Source organism: Acartia tonsa, chromosome 9, assembly GCF_053477335.1.
Source record: "Acartia tonsa isolate MP-2025a chromosome 9, ASM5347733v1, whole genome shotgun sequence".
NCBI classification, from domain to species: Eukaryota; Metazoa; Arthropoda; class Copepoda; order Calanoida; family Acartiidae; genus Acartia; species Acartia tonsa.
This window is the reverse complement of record NC_137268.1, coordinates 35,461,779-35,479,131: the sequence shown is the minus strand read 5'-3', so window position 1 is coordinate 35,479,131 and position 17,353 is coordinate 35,461,779. Positions and strand designations below refer to the sequence as shown.

At 30.3% G+C, this 17,353-nt stretch overlaps 1 protein-coding gene across 2 annotated transcripts in view; it reads left to right on the top strand.

Annotated features, from left to right (window-relative positions):
• Positions 1 to 2,452: 2,452 nt before the first annotated feature.
• LOC145327664 (uncharacterized) overlaps positions 2,453 to 17,353 on the top strand; it is a 147,407-nt gene continuing 132,506 nt past the window's right edge. The window contains exon 1 of one of the 2 annotated variants that reach the window (XM_080171213.1): positions 2,453 to 2,882. The gene's annotated coding sequence lies outside the window, so the exon portion shown is untranslated. The remainder of the gene's footprint in view (positions 2,883 to 17,353) is intronic. The other variant, XM_080171211.1, reaches the window with a different exon arrangement.

Sequence of the window (17,353 nt, the reverse complement as noted above, 5' to 3'; positions counted from 1 at the left end):
GTTATAAGAATCTTCACTAAAAAATTTCAGCTGTCTATCTTTTCAAGGAGCCGAGAAAATCACGTTTCCCCCACTTTGTCTCAGACGAACAGACGGACGGACAGACAGACGGCCGGACATTTCGAATTATAGAGTAGCTTCGGTACTAAAAATACGGTACTCAAAACTTAATAGCAGGATAATAATCTATACGTCTAAACAAAATTGTTTATTAATTTCTTGCAAAATTGTTTAAATACGATATACTGTTTAAGGACATACTTACATTTTTGGGACATGACTAAAGAGATATTATAGGATAATATAATAAGTGGCTACATTCCATTCAAAATCGTCCAGAATTAAATGAATTAAAGAGCATGACTTTAATGGACGTACAGATTTTATTACTGCACTTAAAGAATAGGACTTAGGTATCTTTTTTTGTCCGAAAATGCAATATGAAAAATTGACGTACTACATGTTGAACTAGCGGCTGCACCCATAGAATCTAGGTATCTAATTATTAAAATAGCATGAAACTATTCCATGACTTAAATCAAAAAGTAATAATTAGCATAAAACCATCCTGTGAAGCTAATTTCCAAAACTGGAGAATTCAATCGGTTCAATAGTAATTTAATTCTTAAGCTACAGGAAAAAACCTTACTACTATATATTATGGATGGCGTTGCTACTAAAGACCTACTCTACAAAAGACAAACCCCTACTAAAGACCAACTCTACAAAAGACCAACTCTACAAAAGACCTAGCCCTACAAAAGACCAACTCTACAAAAGACCAACTCTACAAAAGACCAACTCTACAAAAGAGCTACCCCTACAAAAGACCAACTATACAAAAGAGCAACTCTACAAAAGAGCTACTCTACAAAAGACCTAAGCCTTCTCTTTTCCTTGTTTGATATAGTAAAAAAACCGCTTGTTTCTGCAATTTCATTTAAAGATTACCATTTGCAGCATTACACCTTCTAGCAATACGATACGCAATCTTGGTCTTTTGTAGGTATAGGTCATTTGTAGAGTAGGTCTTTTGTAGGTAGGTCTTTTGTAGTTTTGGTCTTTTGTAGATTAGGTCTATAGTATAAACGCCTTATGGATTGCTGTTTTGATATATTAACTACAGTGGATGAACGTCAAGCACCTATACAAACTCTTTTCTTTGACTTAGATAACAGGTCTAAAGTAATTTTTCCTAGTTCTATGACATAATGTCACATATCCTTTTTAGCTTTGATCCTACTGTGGTTTTTTATTATTTTGTAATGTTAGGCACCATTATAGGCTGATCTATTATGGTATAAGATTTATCCAACTCTCTTTTTTTGGTGGATCAGAAAAATCAAATTTTCGACTGTAAAAAAGGAAATAAAATCAAATTTAAAATAAAAGCGTATTTGAGCGTGTTTTTTATTAAGAAAAAAAAAACAATTAATTAAACTCATTTCCCTTAGAAATCAGTATTACTACAAAACTGATTAATGGAGTTAATCTTATAACTTAATTTTAATATCCGCGGAAAGCTGTCTATAACATGATCCGATAAACATCTAATATAAAACTCAAAACAGCTATCTTTAATACCAGTCGAGAAAATAACACAATAGATTTTTTAACTCCACTACTAGGTTATGAGGACAAGTAAATTATCACAAAAAAAGTAGACATCTATCTTTGATAACAGCTGAGAAAATCATGTTTGGACGAACTACCATTCGGTATGATAAATTAACTGAGTGAAAAAATCTTTGATACTTCTTAGTTGTTTATTGAAATATATTTCGGTGGACATTGCACCTTCTTCAGTCTAAATGACATAAATCATATTAATTTCGTTTACATATTAAAAGATAAGTAAAAATAAATTTGTAGAACTACGTATAAAGGCAGAAAATGTTGATAAATAAAGAAAATAATATAATTAACCTTGTAGTTTAACTGGATGTTAAAGTAAACTGAAAGGGATTTTTTTAGCAAGAGACAAACGCTACTTTAATTTTATTCCGCCAAGACAAATTCTAGGGTGTCAATATAGGGACCCATGTTTATTATGGACAGGTAGCACTAATAGATAGATACAAGCAACCTTCCCCCCAATCCACCTTCCAATAGATAGATAGTCTCCTTTTTTAGGGGATAGATAGATAGATAGAAGTATAGAGCCGGTGGATTCCCCCCCCCCTTCTCCGTATACCCTTTTTCATAAGATGTCTTTACTCAAGAAAGAGGGGGGGGGAGACGGATGGGATGGGGTAATAACGTCTCTCTTTCTCTGTCTCTCTCTCTATCTATCTCTTATGCTTATTACGCGACGCGAAGATACCTGATTTTCCCCCCCTCCCTCCCTCGCCCTTAAAGTCAACCTCCCCCACGTCCCCTCTCAATTTCTATGCGGTCCGTAATCTTAAAGTAGTAGTTTTGTAGACTATAGAGTAAGTAAAAGAGAAATATACACAGATTTTTGTCTCGACTCAATACTAATACTAGCCATATATACACTAGTAGAGTAAGAAGAGTTAGTGCAATTTCGTACACTGTGCAGAAAGGACCTACAAGTTCATTTTTCCACAAAAAATTATTATAATATTAATAAAATATAGTGTTATTAATATAAGAATAAAGATAAAATATAAAAAAGTATACTTAAACAGTGATTATAAACAACCTAAAAAAGTGATTTTTGGAAACATTTGAAAAGTTGACCATTTGAAAGAAACAGTTTTGAAACTAAAAACAAAGAGTGAGTTAAAAACAACTTTATATAAAGAGATATAAACATGGCAAATATAGTTTATCAAAATCTAGCATATTTTGCATACTAACATAAAAAAAGGAGTTTGAATTTGGCAGATTTTTCAAAAACAGTTTTGAAGATTTTTAAGGTAAGTTTTTAATTATTTTTTTCGTGATTATTTTTTATATGAATATTTTTTGAATTAAAAGAAAGTACACTTGTTAATGACTTAAGTAAAGATAGGCAAAAATGCATTTGATAGTAAGGATTCTAAAATAAAAGTGATAGAATTAATACAATTCCTCTTTTAAATCATGCATTTAAAATTACAAAACAGCACTTTTTTTCTTTGAAAAATCTATTGTGAGGGTAAATTTTTTTAAAAGCGAAGCTTTTCTATAATTAGGGTCGGTCCGTCCGTACGTCTGTCCGTCCGTACGTCCGTCCGTCCGTCCGTCCGTAACGGATAGCTTTTTTCGTTAATTTAGGCATGTTAGAATTGTCCTATCGATTTAAAATTTTGCATGGTGATTCCTTTAATAGTTAGGTACGATTTAGAAAGCGTAGCAACTCTATAATCATCACCAAAATGTCCGTACGTCCATTTTAAACATGTTGATTTTTTTTACTTTTTTTAACAACAAATTTTTATGTGATCTAATCATCCGATTGATCTGATTTTTGGTATATTGATTCCTGGGACAACAAAGTATAATGTAATCAGCGAAGTAACTATATAATCAAGTCCTAAAAATGTAAGTATGTCCATAAATATTATCCTGAATCAAGCAGTTTTTCAACAAATTTACTTACAATTTTGCTTTGACTCTTATACATTTATATTATGATTATTCAGTTCTGACACTATACAAGTGTTAATGTCCGTTTGTCCTACCGTTTCAGTGCTTCGCTTTTATGGATGTTGCCATCCTTGTTTTTATTAAAATATATACAAAACTAGCAGCTGCGCCCCTAGCATTGATATAGGGGCTTTGTATTCAAAGGAACAGAAAGAGGATGCTTTAGAAATAGCTTAAAACCTTCCCAAGACCTAAATCTAAAAATAGCTTAAAGCCATCACACCTATGTGAAACTTACATAAATTAGATAACCCGGTCAGTTCAGTAGTTATTAAGATCTTAAGCTTCAGACAAAAACCTTACTACTTTATATGTATGTATAATAGAATATTTCTAAGGATGAATTATAAAATTAAGTTTTAAACAAAAGTGATCAAATTATTTTGAAATCCTTATTCATATTACAAAGTATAACTTATAATTTATTATATTTACTTACATAGAGATAAATAAATTTTCAAAAACATATGCAAAATGCATTAAAATTTTGCTTAAATTTGCATATATAATGAATAATTTATTGAATTTATTTTTTAATTATCTTATTCTTTTAAAATATCAATATCTTTTTTAAGTTAAAGAACATTATCTTGAGTTTTAATAAACTAGTTTAAAAGAGGTTTTACACTTTTTGCCCAAAGATTGAAAAGCATATTCTAGTATGGCTTCAAAACCAATTAATATCCGCTGGATTAGAGCCGGTTCTCAGCCATACATGTATCGTATTGTATATTAGACAATTTTCTACGAATAATAAAATGAAAAATCATGGTATCAATACCAGTTTTGTTAGAACGGGCCTTCGGGCTCTGGGGTATGCCAAAACTGGAATTAATTTCATAATTTTTCTATGTACTATCAGCGGAGTGCTGTCTATAATACGATGCAATAAATAACTATTAGATTGTCATGGCTCTGACATATTATTGACATGACATTGTTCTGCATTTTGACTTAATTTATAAAAGTGGTCAATCATATACTGAAAAAGTATTGACATCACCTCATGAATGCTCATATAATAATAGCATAAGATTTAAATCTCTCTAAAAACTAGCGGCAGTGCCCTTAACATTTAAGGGTTAGGAAAAGATAAATGATAGTTTAAAACCATCCAGGGACCCATGTGAAGCTTCCCAAAGAAATCGAAATTCTAAGCTACATTGACAAAAGAAAAATTATTACTTTATTCAATACTAGAGGCTGCGCTCCTAGCATATATTAGCTATGTATTCGTAGGAGTAAGGAAGATAGTAAAATAGCATCAAACCAAACTTAGATATAAGAATTAAATAGCATAAAACCATTATGGGAGCTATAAGTAGCTTCCATTAAATGTAGAACTCAATTTGTATTGTAATTATCAAAATTTTAAGATCTAAAGAAAGAAAAAAAACTTGCTACTTCATATTGTAGGATAAAATTATTTCATTTCTCGTATTCATTCGAATCCGGTGGATAGGAACCATTTCTCATCCATACGAAAAAACTATGTCTAGCATCGTATTATCTTCAGCTTTCTACGAATATAAAAATGTACAATCAAAGGATTAAAACCAGTTTTTTAGCCCGCACCTTCGGCACCTCGGGGCTAAAAAAAACTGGTTTTAATCTTATAATTGTACATTCTATATCCGCGGAAAGCTGTTTATAATACGATACGAGAAATAACTATTAATCAATTTACACCTTGAAAAAAATCAAGAATACTTTTTGAACGTTTATGTAAGTGCAAAAAATATCTTTACCAAATGGTAATATGAGCAGCAAAAAAAATACGAGGCGAATTTTTCCTTATTCCATTACAAAGCTCCCACTTACTCCCAGAGAAGAGAGAGAGAGGGAGAGAGGAGTAAATTTTCCAACAACTTGTTGAACATTTGCCGAGGTTGAAGTAAAGTTTGTATACTCCCAAATACTCCTAGATAGCACCCAGCAACAGGTGTTCTTTAGCCGCTGAACAAATTACGTTTACGTAACTGGTTGCTTTTGGTATTATGTTATAGAGAGAGAGGGTTCATTTCAAACTTTTCATGTTTTCCCGTATTTTCTCTTTTTTTTTGTTGCTAAACTTTGGTTTTTAATGTTTGATAACCTACTGATTTATATATTTTATATATAAACGCTAATGAGAAATAAAAAATAAGAAGATTATGGTATAATATTGGCTTTTTAAAAGTTTATAAGAATCTAAATTATCAATTTTAAAGTTTTTAAAGTCAAATTATGTTTTCTATTATTGAATGATTAAGTAGTAAGTTTTTTTTGTATGTGATTTATGATCTTCCTTACTACTTATTTTTTGAATTTATCAATTTTAGGGAAGCTTCACATAGGTTTTTGGATGGTTTTAGGCTATTTTATTTGATAATTTATAGTTTTTATGTCCTGAATCCTCACTTGGAGTACAAATCCCCTATATGCTAGGGACAAAGCAACTAGATGATTCACTAGAGAACAATTTAATCCTTAAAATATTCATACAAAATATAACAATATTAAATAAAAGATAGTACACTTATCTAAGTAAAAAAAAATAGGAAATAAAAGAGTCTGACGCTCTAAATATTTTGTTTTTGTAACGAAACTTCTCTATAAAATCTTGATTTTCATTGCTGCTAAATGATATATTGGTCCAAAATTTCTTGTTTTTGCTAAATTTTACTTTTCAATCGGTTAAGCTGTTTGTTCTTATTATTGTACTAAATATAAACAACCTTTTACTTAAGATTTTATCATTCTTGTTTTGCTAATATTTAGGATTCTTAACATATTTAACCTTTCTTTATTTATAACATTATATCAAATGGGTATTACCCAGGTTTCTAAAGGGATAAGACAATAGACGATAAATTGATGTACAATGTACATCCCCAATGATGATACACAAAAATACCCTTCCGTTGGTTACAATTAGTGGTTAAAACGTTTAGACACTTAATTCAATGAATTAACCAATCAAATTTCAATTAAAGTCCCCACATTTGATAAGTCAATGAATAAGACAACGTTACTATGAAACTTTGGGGACATGTGAAATAAACAGCTCAATGTCTCCTCTCTCTCTCTCTCTGGTGATATTTTTGATTTATTTAATCTTAATAGATAACTTATATAATTTCTTTCTTTTATATGAAAACAAGGATGATAGCTTTATTAAGTTGCAAATAAAAGGGGGAGGTAGGTTGTGCTAAAATTCCGTAAAGGTGAGAGTTTTAAGGCTTAAAAACAGCAGTAGAACGATAATATTTACCAAATATTTTTTTCTTCTGTTCTTTTCCGTATGGAATACACATATTTAGTGAATATTATCGTTCTACCACTGTTTTTAAGCCTTAAAACTAACACATTTACGGAATTATAGCACAACCTACCTCCCCCTTATCAGCCAAACAACAAAAAAGGACAAAAAAGTTGCTTCTTATATGTGCTAGTTATTTAGAAATTCAGACTATTAACTTTTTTTTAAAACGAAAAAATATAACTTTAACGTTTGTGTACTAACCTTTAGACATCCAAATTCAACCAAAACATTCCTGACGTACAGACGGACAGACTGACAGTCAATTGTAATCATAGAATAGCTTCGATATGAAAAGTAATAATGATTACACGAAAATATTAAATTTCCATTCAAAAACATTTTTTGTAACATGTTTTTATTTTGAATTATTCTTCTTCGTAATATTCTCTTCATTAAAAACAATTTTTATTTATTAAAAATGATACCTATTCAAATTTAAATATTGGATGTTTACCTGATATTGCACCTGGACCACTAAAGAAAACCCTATTTCATTTTTGATGTTTATTTTATGTTAGGTTAGGTTAAGTAAAGGTTTTAGAATAGCACTGCAAAAAAAAATAGGAAACATGAATTGGGCCCCGCATGTTTAGAGCCCCCCGCATTTGCTAGAATTGCAAGAAATAAGTAAAACTACTAAAATATTATTTCAAAAAGTAAATTTCTAAGGTTTAAAAGATTTCTAATTTCATTTTGAAAATTTTATTTTACTTTATTAAAAAAATAAATTTTAGTTCATTGTTCAAACGGCTGTATTTTTTTACCTGAAAAGTCTCATTAAAACTGTGTATACCTACATGAAAGCCTTTTTTTTCTATTTTATTTTTACAGTGAGGGCAATTGCATAATTATTTGTAAAGTAAAAGGTCTAACAAACTCTAATATAGGTAACATTTTTTGAGCCTTTCTTTATTGAAAAGGATCTTTAGGAAATGTTAATATTATTGAGAAAGGTTGTTTTTCTTACTTTTAAAAAAATTTATTTTACACAATTAGATACTTTCCGTTAAAACATTGCAAATTTTAGCAACTAAAAAAATATTTTCATTGACAATATTTAAGGAGAAAATTGACTATTTTTGAGGGATGATTCTTCAATTTTTCAATTTTATTTCTGCAAAGAACTTAACCCAGTGGTTGCCCCCACTATTTTACATAAACTCTAACTCTACTAAGGATGAGAAAATAGTTACTTTTATCTTTTTGGTCTCTGTGTTAGGTATTTAAGGAATGACAACTAGAAAGAACTTAAAAATGGTTTTGAAGTTGTTTTCAAACATCGAATCACAGTAAAAGTTCTTAGTTGCGTAACTGCTCTATAGGTTTTATATGTCTGTTAGTCCACAACTTTATTAAACTAGTCCCCAAAGTTCTTTGATAACGTTTTCTTATTCGTTGGCTTAACAACCGTGGTGACTTTTATTGAGTTTTAAATGGTTGGTTTATTTAGTTGAGAGTCCAAAGGTTTTAACCACTAATTGCAATCTACAGATAGGGGTAGATTGTATGTATCATCAAATTATCAGCAATTGTCTTATCCCTTTAGATCCCCGTATACTACTGGACATATATGTCCTTGTTGTCCTATGAAACATGTTTTTTGCTGTGATTTTAATGAAACAAATGTCTGTAGAAACCATGATCTAGGAGGGTTTGCTGAATTTGTGTTGCCGATTGTGTACGCAGTTTCCTCGGTGTTTCCTCATCCTATCTCAATATTTACTACTAGCTAAAAAAGCTTAAAGCTTCAAACTTTGATTTTTTGGAAGTTTGAATTTTTTTAGCTAGTAGTAAATATTGAGATAGGATGAGTAAATACCGAAGAAACTGTGTATACATTCGGCAATTCAAATTCAACTGACCTCAAGGAGACATTTTCTTGTATCTGTTCTAACTAACTAAACTAACCAACTCACATTTCTTTTTGCCAGCCATGGGTAGTGTGCCTACATTTATACAAATATTTGAATTAAAATTTGATATGGACTGAAGTATCTTTATTGTTGAATGGCTGCTCTTTAGTTAACTCTTTTATTGCATGAACTTTCTCTGGAAGTCCTTCTTTTGCGCCGTCAATGTCATGCGCCGGACATATTAGCATTATTTATTATTGTTTACACAATGGCCGATAAATTGATGTACATCCGCTATAATGAGACACAAAAATACCCCATCTGTAGATAATGATTAATGGTTGAAACTTTAAACATTAAACTTAATGAACTATCAAAATCCAAGAAAAGTCCCCAAAGTTAATACGCTAACGCATAAGAAAACCTTGGGGACTGGTGTAATAAACAGCCCAATGCTCCCTCCCTCCCTCCTTGGCTATAAAGAAACTTTTATTGAAGTTTCTGAGATATTAAAGGAACACCGCTTGAGTGAGTTGAATATTTGACTTTGTCTCCCACAAAAGCAACTCTCTCAAATAGACAGACAATCCTTAGTTAACAGATTCTTATGTATGGGTAGAGGGTTGTCGTTTTCTTTGGTGGGTCTTTTATTAACTAAATTAAATTAGTTTGGTATTTGTGGTATAGTTCTTTCCCAGTTATATAAATAAAAGTTAAAAACCCCTGTAAATATAAAATTTTAAAAAATCTAATGTAATTTTTGGCCTAGAGCCTTAGTTTTATATTTGGGTCACCCTGTATTTTGCTGCCTAGAGCCTTAGCTCTTTATTAAGCGCAATTTGTATATTGTTGCATAGAGCCATAGCTATTTATTTTGCGCACCCTGTATTTTGCTGCGTAGAACCTTAACTCTTTTTTTTGGCGCACATTTGTCTTGCTGCTTAGAATCTAATGTGTAAAATTAATGATTGATGGACCAATGAACGAACGTAAAGTCAAACCTATTTTAGCATTTGAAGCAACCACCCAACCAAAGAAGCCGTCGTTATCTTTTAGCTATTCTAAAAATGCCACTCAATTTTTGTCTATGATTAGCAGGGCTGGAAAATTGGAGTGCAGAAGTTTCCGCCAAAGTTTTAACATTTTTCACAATAGCAAATTGATGAAGGTGTGCTTAATTATGATATTGAAACCAGAGAGAGAGAGAGAGGGGACAAATGGCGTTTTTTACACTAGCTCCCAAAGTTTTATTCTTATTCGTTGACTTAACTACTTTGGAGACTTTAACTGAATTTTGATTGGTTGGTTTATTAAGTTGAGTGTTTAAACGTTTCAACCACTATATTTAATCTACAGAAGAGGTATCATCATTGGGGATGTACATCATTTTATAGGCCATTGTCTTATCCCTTTAGATCTCTGCGAAAGTGATGAAACACCCAGGAAAAAAAACTGGAGAGATTTTACTAGGAGATTAGTCCAGCAAACTATTCACTATTCATTCCATTTTAAATTTAGAAATTAATAAGCTCTATAAGAAAGTTACTGGCCCTATAACTAAACAGCAAGCGAATAAAACGTTTCAATTTTCGGTATAAAAGCTGAAAGAAGTAAAACTAATTTTGACGGCTTGGCAAGAAATTTTGGGATGGAAATAATTTTTTTTAGAAATTGACCACGAAGACGAAAATAAACAAATAAATAATTTCTTACAAAAACTGATATCTCAACAATAAAGAAATTAAATTTCCATTACGGCTTCAAAACCGATTAATATCCGCAAGATCAGAACCGGTTATAGAACCAATGATATTTTTTTTAACAAAAAAATATAAAATGAATATTAGTTTTGTTGTCCTGGACCTTCGGCCCACGGGGCCAACAAAACTGAAATTAATCTTTTATTTTTTCAATTTATTTACCGCTGAAAGTTGTTTATAAGAAGATGTTATGAATGTTATTTTTATTTTATTTTCTTATGCACAGACAACTGTCTTTCCTGATTGAGATTTAAACAAGGGCCATAACAGACAAACCCACAATATTAATTTTAAAACAGCCACGCCGCATTTTTTTTCTTTTTCTGTAACAAAAATACAAAAAAATAGTTTGATTCATTTGTGGAAATTTGTTAATGATTGGTTTTCCAGGGATCACAAGGAATAAGACAGTGGACGAGAAATTAATGTGCATACCCAATGATTTTAAACAATGTAAAGTACCCTATTTTGTTAATTAAATCATTTTAAACCAAACTAATAAGATTTTATAAAGTATCATAAGAATTTAAGCCAACGGATGAGATAACTAACTTATAAAACATTGGGAACAAGTTTAATTATAATTCCAATGTCCCCTCCCTCCATGTTGTGTTTTCATCCTTGGCAAGAAACCAGTCAAAATTGTTTGTGATAAATGATCTGTTTTTAGTCAGGGATCTAAAGGGATAAGACAATATGGGTGATAAATTGAGGATACACCAAATTACCCATCTGTAGATTACAATTAATGGTTTGGACACTCAAATTAATGAACCAACCAATCAATATTCAATTAAAGTCTCCCAAGTTACTAAACCAGTATGAAATTGGGATTTAACAACTTTTATAAACAGTCCAATGTCCCCCCCCCCCCTGATTTAAGAATTATAAGAATTAAATAGCCTTAAACCATCCAGGGACCTAAAAGAAGCTTCCATAAGAAGAACTCAGAAGTCATCGAAATCTTAAGCTACAGAGAAAAAAAACCTTACTACTTTGTTTAAAATGATAGTTGAGGAAATTTTTAAGATAAGCAAGGGATTTTTTTTTATAAAATTTCGTTTTTTAAAGTAAAGAAAATAAGTCGATTGCAAATTTTTTTTTAATATAATCATTTTTTAATTTTTTCATTCTTGTCCAAAAAATAACAAAACCACATTCTGTGTATTTTGATCATTTCTTCAGTAAATGAATTTAGGGATGTGAGGGATAAGACAATGGCCGATAAATTGATGTACATCCCCAATAATTATACTAAAAATTTCCCCTTCTGTTGAATCCAATTAGTGGTTGAAACATTAGGACACCCAACTAAAGGAATCAAGCATTCAAAATTAATAAAAGTCCCCAAAGTTATTAAGCCAACAAATAGGAAAAGGTTATTGAAAAACTTTGGGGACTAGTGTGATAAACAGCCCATTGTCCTCTCTGACAAAACCTCCTATAAATTTGACTGCTGTTTTTTTATATGTGCATTCGAACAGCTGTTGTTACAATGTGCGGAAATGGACACACACCTTAAAATTTTGAATGTAAGAAAAAAATAATCTTTTTGCTATATCCCTGTCACTAGCTTTCAATTGATATAGAAATACATAATACATTTAATTTTTCATATTTCTTCAGGAATAAAGCGTTAAAATAATGGACATAAAAATAAAATTCCTTGAGCATAAGCATAGAGAAAGAGGACAATGGGCTGTTTATTACACTAGTCCCCAAAGTTTTATAATACCGTTTTCTTATTCGTTGGCTTAACAACTTAATTAATCCAACAATACCCCCTCCCTTACCTCCATATATTTCTCGCAAAAAAATTACTATGTCCGAAAAATATTGAAATAAGCTTACGTAAGATATTCTTTCAAAAAAGAGAGATGGAAAAGAGAGATTTATGCTAAAGAATTAAATTTTTATGCTGTCATTGTATTAACAAATCCTTGTAAAGAATAATTTTGTTTATTGCCTGAAGTTAAATATCTGGGGATTTGCTGGCGTAATTGTTGTCCTATGGTGTTTTTAGGTTTTTCAATATATCCTTCGCCAATCCCATAGAGGCTAGGGGCCGGTAGAGCAACTAGTTATTGTCTAGAAAATTGTCTGTAATATGAGGCTGTACTTGATTTTTCTGTATGGCTGAGAACCGGTTTTAATCCAGTGGATATCAATCGGTTTCGAAGCCATACTGAAAAAAATAATTTTGAATAAAAAATGTTCTCAACATGTACTTATTCACTGTAGGCTGGCAAAAAATGGACTCGTAATGCAATGAATTACATTTAAAAAGACATCTTCTCTGTTAAAACAAGGACCATTTTGTCCATAAATAGCACTGTAGCAATAAAAAACAAGCCATTTTTATAGCAGGAATTGTTAATTTGGAAAAGATTTATACAAAGAAACGCAGATAACTATTAAAAAGGCGTCAGAGAAAATAAAAAAGTCAAGCGTAATGAATAAAAAAGAAAAAAAATATTTGATTCCAAGAAAATCTATGAAAAAATATGTATTATGTAACCAATTATCAAGTCAAATTTCATATTATTCAGGAAGGGAAGGGACATATGACGGGAAATTATGCGTTGTTTAAAAACGTTTAAAAACTTTGGGTACATGTATTAAATCTTGATTGCTTGGTTTACACTATCAAGTGTCGAAACTTTTCAACCAATAATTTATTCTAATTATGTTGATCTTCATTGGAATTTTTTTCCACATTTTAGTCTTATCCCTTATGGTCCCAGTTATCGTTTCACATAGAGTTTCTTTAAGTAATGAAATTTTTTTTTTTAAATTTATTTTTTCTCTAAGAAAAACTATAGTAACGTGTTATACTTATCTACTAACGTATTTAATAATTTGGCTATTTAGTAGATAGATGTTTCTATTATAAGTAGACTAGCGGCTACGCCTCTAGCATCTAAGAGATCTTTATTCGACGGGTTAGAGAGGGGCTTTAAAAATAGCTGAAAACCATTCCAAAACTTAAATCTAAAAATTAAATAGCCTAAAACCACCACAGGACCCATTTGAAGCTTACCTAAAATAGAGAATCCAATCGGTTAAGTAGTTATTGAAATCTTAAGCTTCAGACAAAAAAATCTTGCTACTTTACACAATAGGATATATATATAGACCTGTTTCAATAAAAAATTTGGCATGTGTGGTTTAACTCCTTTTTATTCAATTCATCCGTAAATGTAAAAAATTCAATGAAAAAAAAATCTTCGAAATAATTTTTTAAAAATCTATGGTTATGTAAAATAATTAATTTTCTCGTATTCATTCGAATCCGGTGGACAGGAACCGGTTCTCAGCAATACGAAAAAACTATGTCTAGCATCGAATTATATCCAGTTTTCTACGAATATAGAAATGTACAATCATAAGATATAATTGTACATTCTATATCCGCGGAAAGCCGTTTATAATACGATGCGAGAAATAACTATTATGATATTTGTCAGTGGGGAGAGGAAAGTAGCAACTAATTTAATCTACGCCCCTTTTCTTCCCATTGATAGATATAAGCTTATAAATGCACATAAACGTATTTAAGATGGGAATATAAATTTATTGTCCATTGTCTGTTTGTAACGAACAGCTTAAATCGTCAATTTAGATATGTTAGAATCATTATATTCATTTAAAACCTTATATATATGATGATTTCAGTAGGTACCAATATGAATTGTTGAGTTTCGATTTATATTGATGGTGTCATCTTTGTTTATTAGAACTTAATAATTGTAATTTGATAACATTTCAATAAAATAGGTGATTTATTTTACATCTTAAAAAGGTTATGTAAGGATTAGAACCGGTTCCCAGCCTTACTGAAAAATCATGTATAGCATCGTATTACAGACAATTTTCCACAAAAATCAAAATACAAATCAAAAGATTAATACCAGTTGTGTTACCGAGGGTTTTAATTTTTAATATCCGCAGATGGCTGTCTATAATACGATACGATAGATAACTATTTATTCATTACTAAGACCCCCCCCCCCTTTTAAATTTTAAATTTTCCCCAGCCCTTACTTTCGTTGGAAGTCAAAATTGTCGAAAAAGTAAGCTCAAATGATTACTTTTAAGACAAAATTTATAATTTTTCTGCTTATTGTACAGAATTATGGTATTTGAAATATCAAATTAAATAAAAAAATTTATATTAAAAAAGTAAAAACAAAAAAATATTTTCTAAACAATATCATTATATAATAAAATGATCCAATTATGAGAAGCATTTAAATGGTTTAGGATAATTCCTTTTTAAAAACCACGTAATCCTTTTTTCAATGAAGAATTAACAATGGATTTAATATATATTATTAGAGTTTTTATTTATTTTCTTCAGGAAATGTTTTTATCTTTATTTAATTTCCTTTAAGAATTTCTATACTTCAAATGTTATGTTTGAAAAATACTAAAGAATAAATATTTTTTTAACAGCAAATATCTTATAAAATAGATTCTTGTAACAATTTGGCATGATTTTAAAAGCGTAGCTGTTGTATTCGTTGACTTTAGTTGATTTTGATTGATTGATTCATTGAGTGTTCAACCGTTACAACAACTAACTTTAATCTACAGAAGGGGGATTTTGTGTATCATAATTGGGTATGTACATCAATATATTTTAAGGGATATGATAATTAAAGATAAATTTAAGTTAATTTCAAATGATTTTAAACAAAATGACCTTTTCCAGAATAAAATTATTATTTGAAAGTTCTTGTTTGAAATTTGTGTTAAAACTGTGGGTAGTTTATCATAGTTTATTAAAAATTTTATTTATTCGTGACTGTCTATCTTTTGAGATTCGCTTTTATGGCCGTTGTCATTCGTGTTATTGTAACCAGGGCTCGGCAGCAGCACGTCAGCCATGTGTAAGCCTGAGCAAAATCGTCATATTATTACTTCTAAAATTCAGGTGGAGATCTGAAGCCTGTTCCTATACAGTCAATCCATCTTTTTTCAAAAGGATTTTTTTTGGCACACAAGCGGGTTTAAATGCGATTCTTATGCGCGGCTGCCGAGCCCTTTTTGTAACAATATTTGCAATTTTGCGATACAAGTGTTTATCAAAATTTAGGAATATGTAATTTTTACGTTTAATAACTGTTAAAATTACGTACATAAAATCTAAGGATTTCTAATAACTAGATTATGAAAAAAATATGTTGATAAACAGAGAGAGAGAGGGGACAATAGGCTGTTTATTACATTAGTCCCCAAAGTTTATAACAACGTTTTCTTATTCATTAGCTTAACAACTTTGGGGACTTTTGTGAATTTTGATTGGTGGTTGTTTTATTAAGTTGAGTGTTCAAATGTTTCAACCACTAATCTTAAACCACAGAAGGGGTAGTTTTGTGTATCATGATTGGGGATGTATATCAATTTATTGGCCATAGTCTTAACCCTTTAGATACCTTTAGATTTACTAGGGGTTTTAATAAAGTTTTCCTAAAAAGTGTAGACTCGCCGTTTTAGAGGTATTATTGTACTAACATATTAACAAACACCCAGCTAATTCAATGATTTGGATTAGGTATAATGTAAGGACAAACAATTGATATTATTATCATTTTTCATTCAAATATGATACCAAAAGTGTGCCAGAATATTAGACAAATTATGTTTAAATCAAGCAAAAAGATATTTGTTCCAATATCATACAAAGGCACAAAAAAGCGTTGACGGACAAACGGCTTGACGGACGTATGAACAGACGAACATTAATTATGTAGTAACTGCGCTTTTAAATATTCACAACATAAATTAGCTATGGAACTCTAAAATATTTCAATACTCGAGTTTTTATATAGCTATCTTAAAATTGGGTTTTTAGTTGTAGGATTTTTAAAATCACATTACAGTTTGTTTGCTTTATAGGTTTGTTTTATACTGTTATGGTAAGGTTGATGGTAGTCTATAGGAATAGCTTTAAGCTATGAATAGTGGGCTAATTGTTTATCAAGCTAAACCATCTTGAAATATTCTATTCAAAGGTTTAAACAATACCCAGAGAGATGATTCGCTTTCAATCTTTAGCCCGATATTTAAAAATATTATTTACTATTATTCCAATCCTTAAAAGTCAATAGGTTATTGACATTTTAAAAAGTCACTAAACTTTTTATTTTAATTGCAAAAACTTCTTTTTAGTTAAATCGTGTTCGTCCGTATGTCTGTCTTAATATTTTCCTTTTTCCCCTTTTTGTTTAGAACCAAAGAAAGCCAAGAAAATGGTTAAATTTTATTGTCTTTTTTATGCTTAAAATACTTCGCGCATATTAGATGTATTGTTCTTGTGTGTGTTTCTAGGTGAAGTCAGTTATCTTAAAGTTTGAAAATCTTCTAATTCCAATTTAAAAAATGTTCCAAATGATTAATTAAAATCCTAAAAGTTCTGTAATAGTCTGATAACTTTCCTATTCTATGAAACCGCGCAAATTATTACGGGATAGAATATCCTTATACAAACGTGTATTTGATGTACAAGGTGTTCCAAAAAAAAACAAGCACAGATCCCCCACAGTGCGTATGAAGGTGCTTTGACTTTTGTGTCAGAACCTAAATTGGGACATAGTGCATTTATTACCCTAGGTTAGGTAACTTCATTTCACTTTTCAACAAAATCTAAAATGCAGCCGTTTTTGAGAAAATTAGATTTGGAAATTTCAAGTTCTATTTTCATCCACTAGGAGTTACCGCATAATCATGACAAGAAAAGCAAATATTATTTATCTAAAAATTTGAACAACTTTGCTTTTATAAAGTCTTTCATAAAACCTCTCTATATATGATTTTTTTAAGGCTGAATATCTATGACC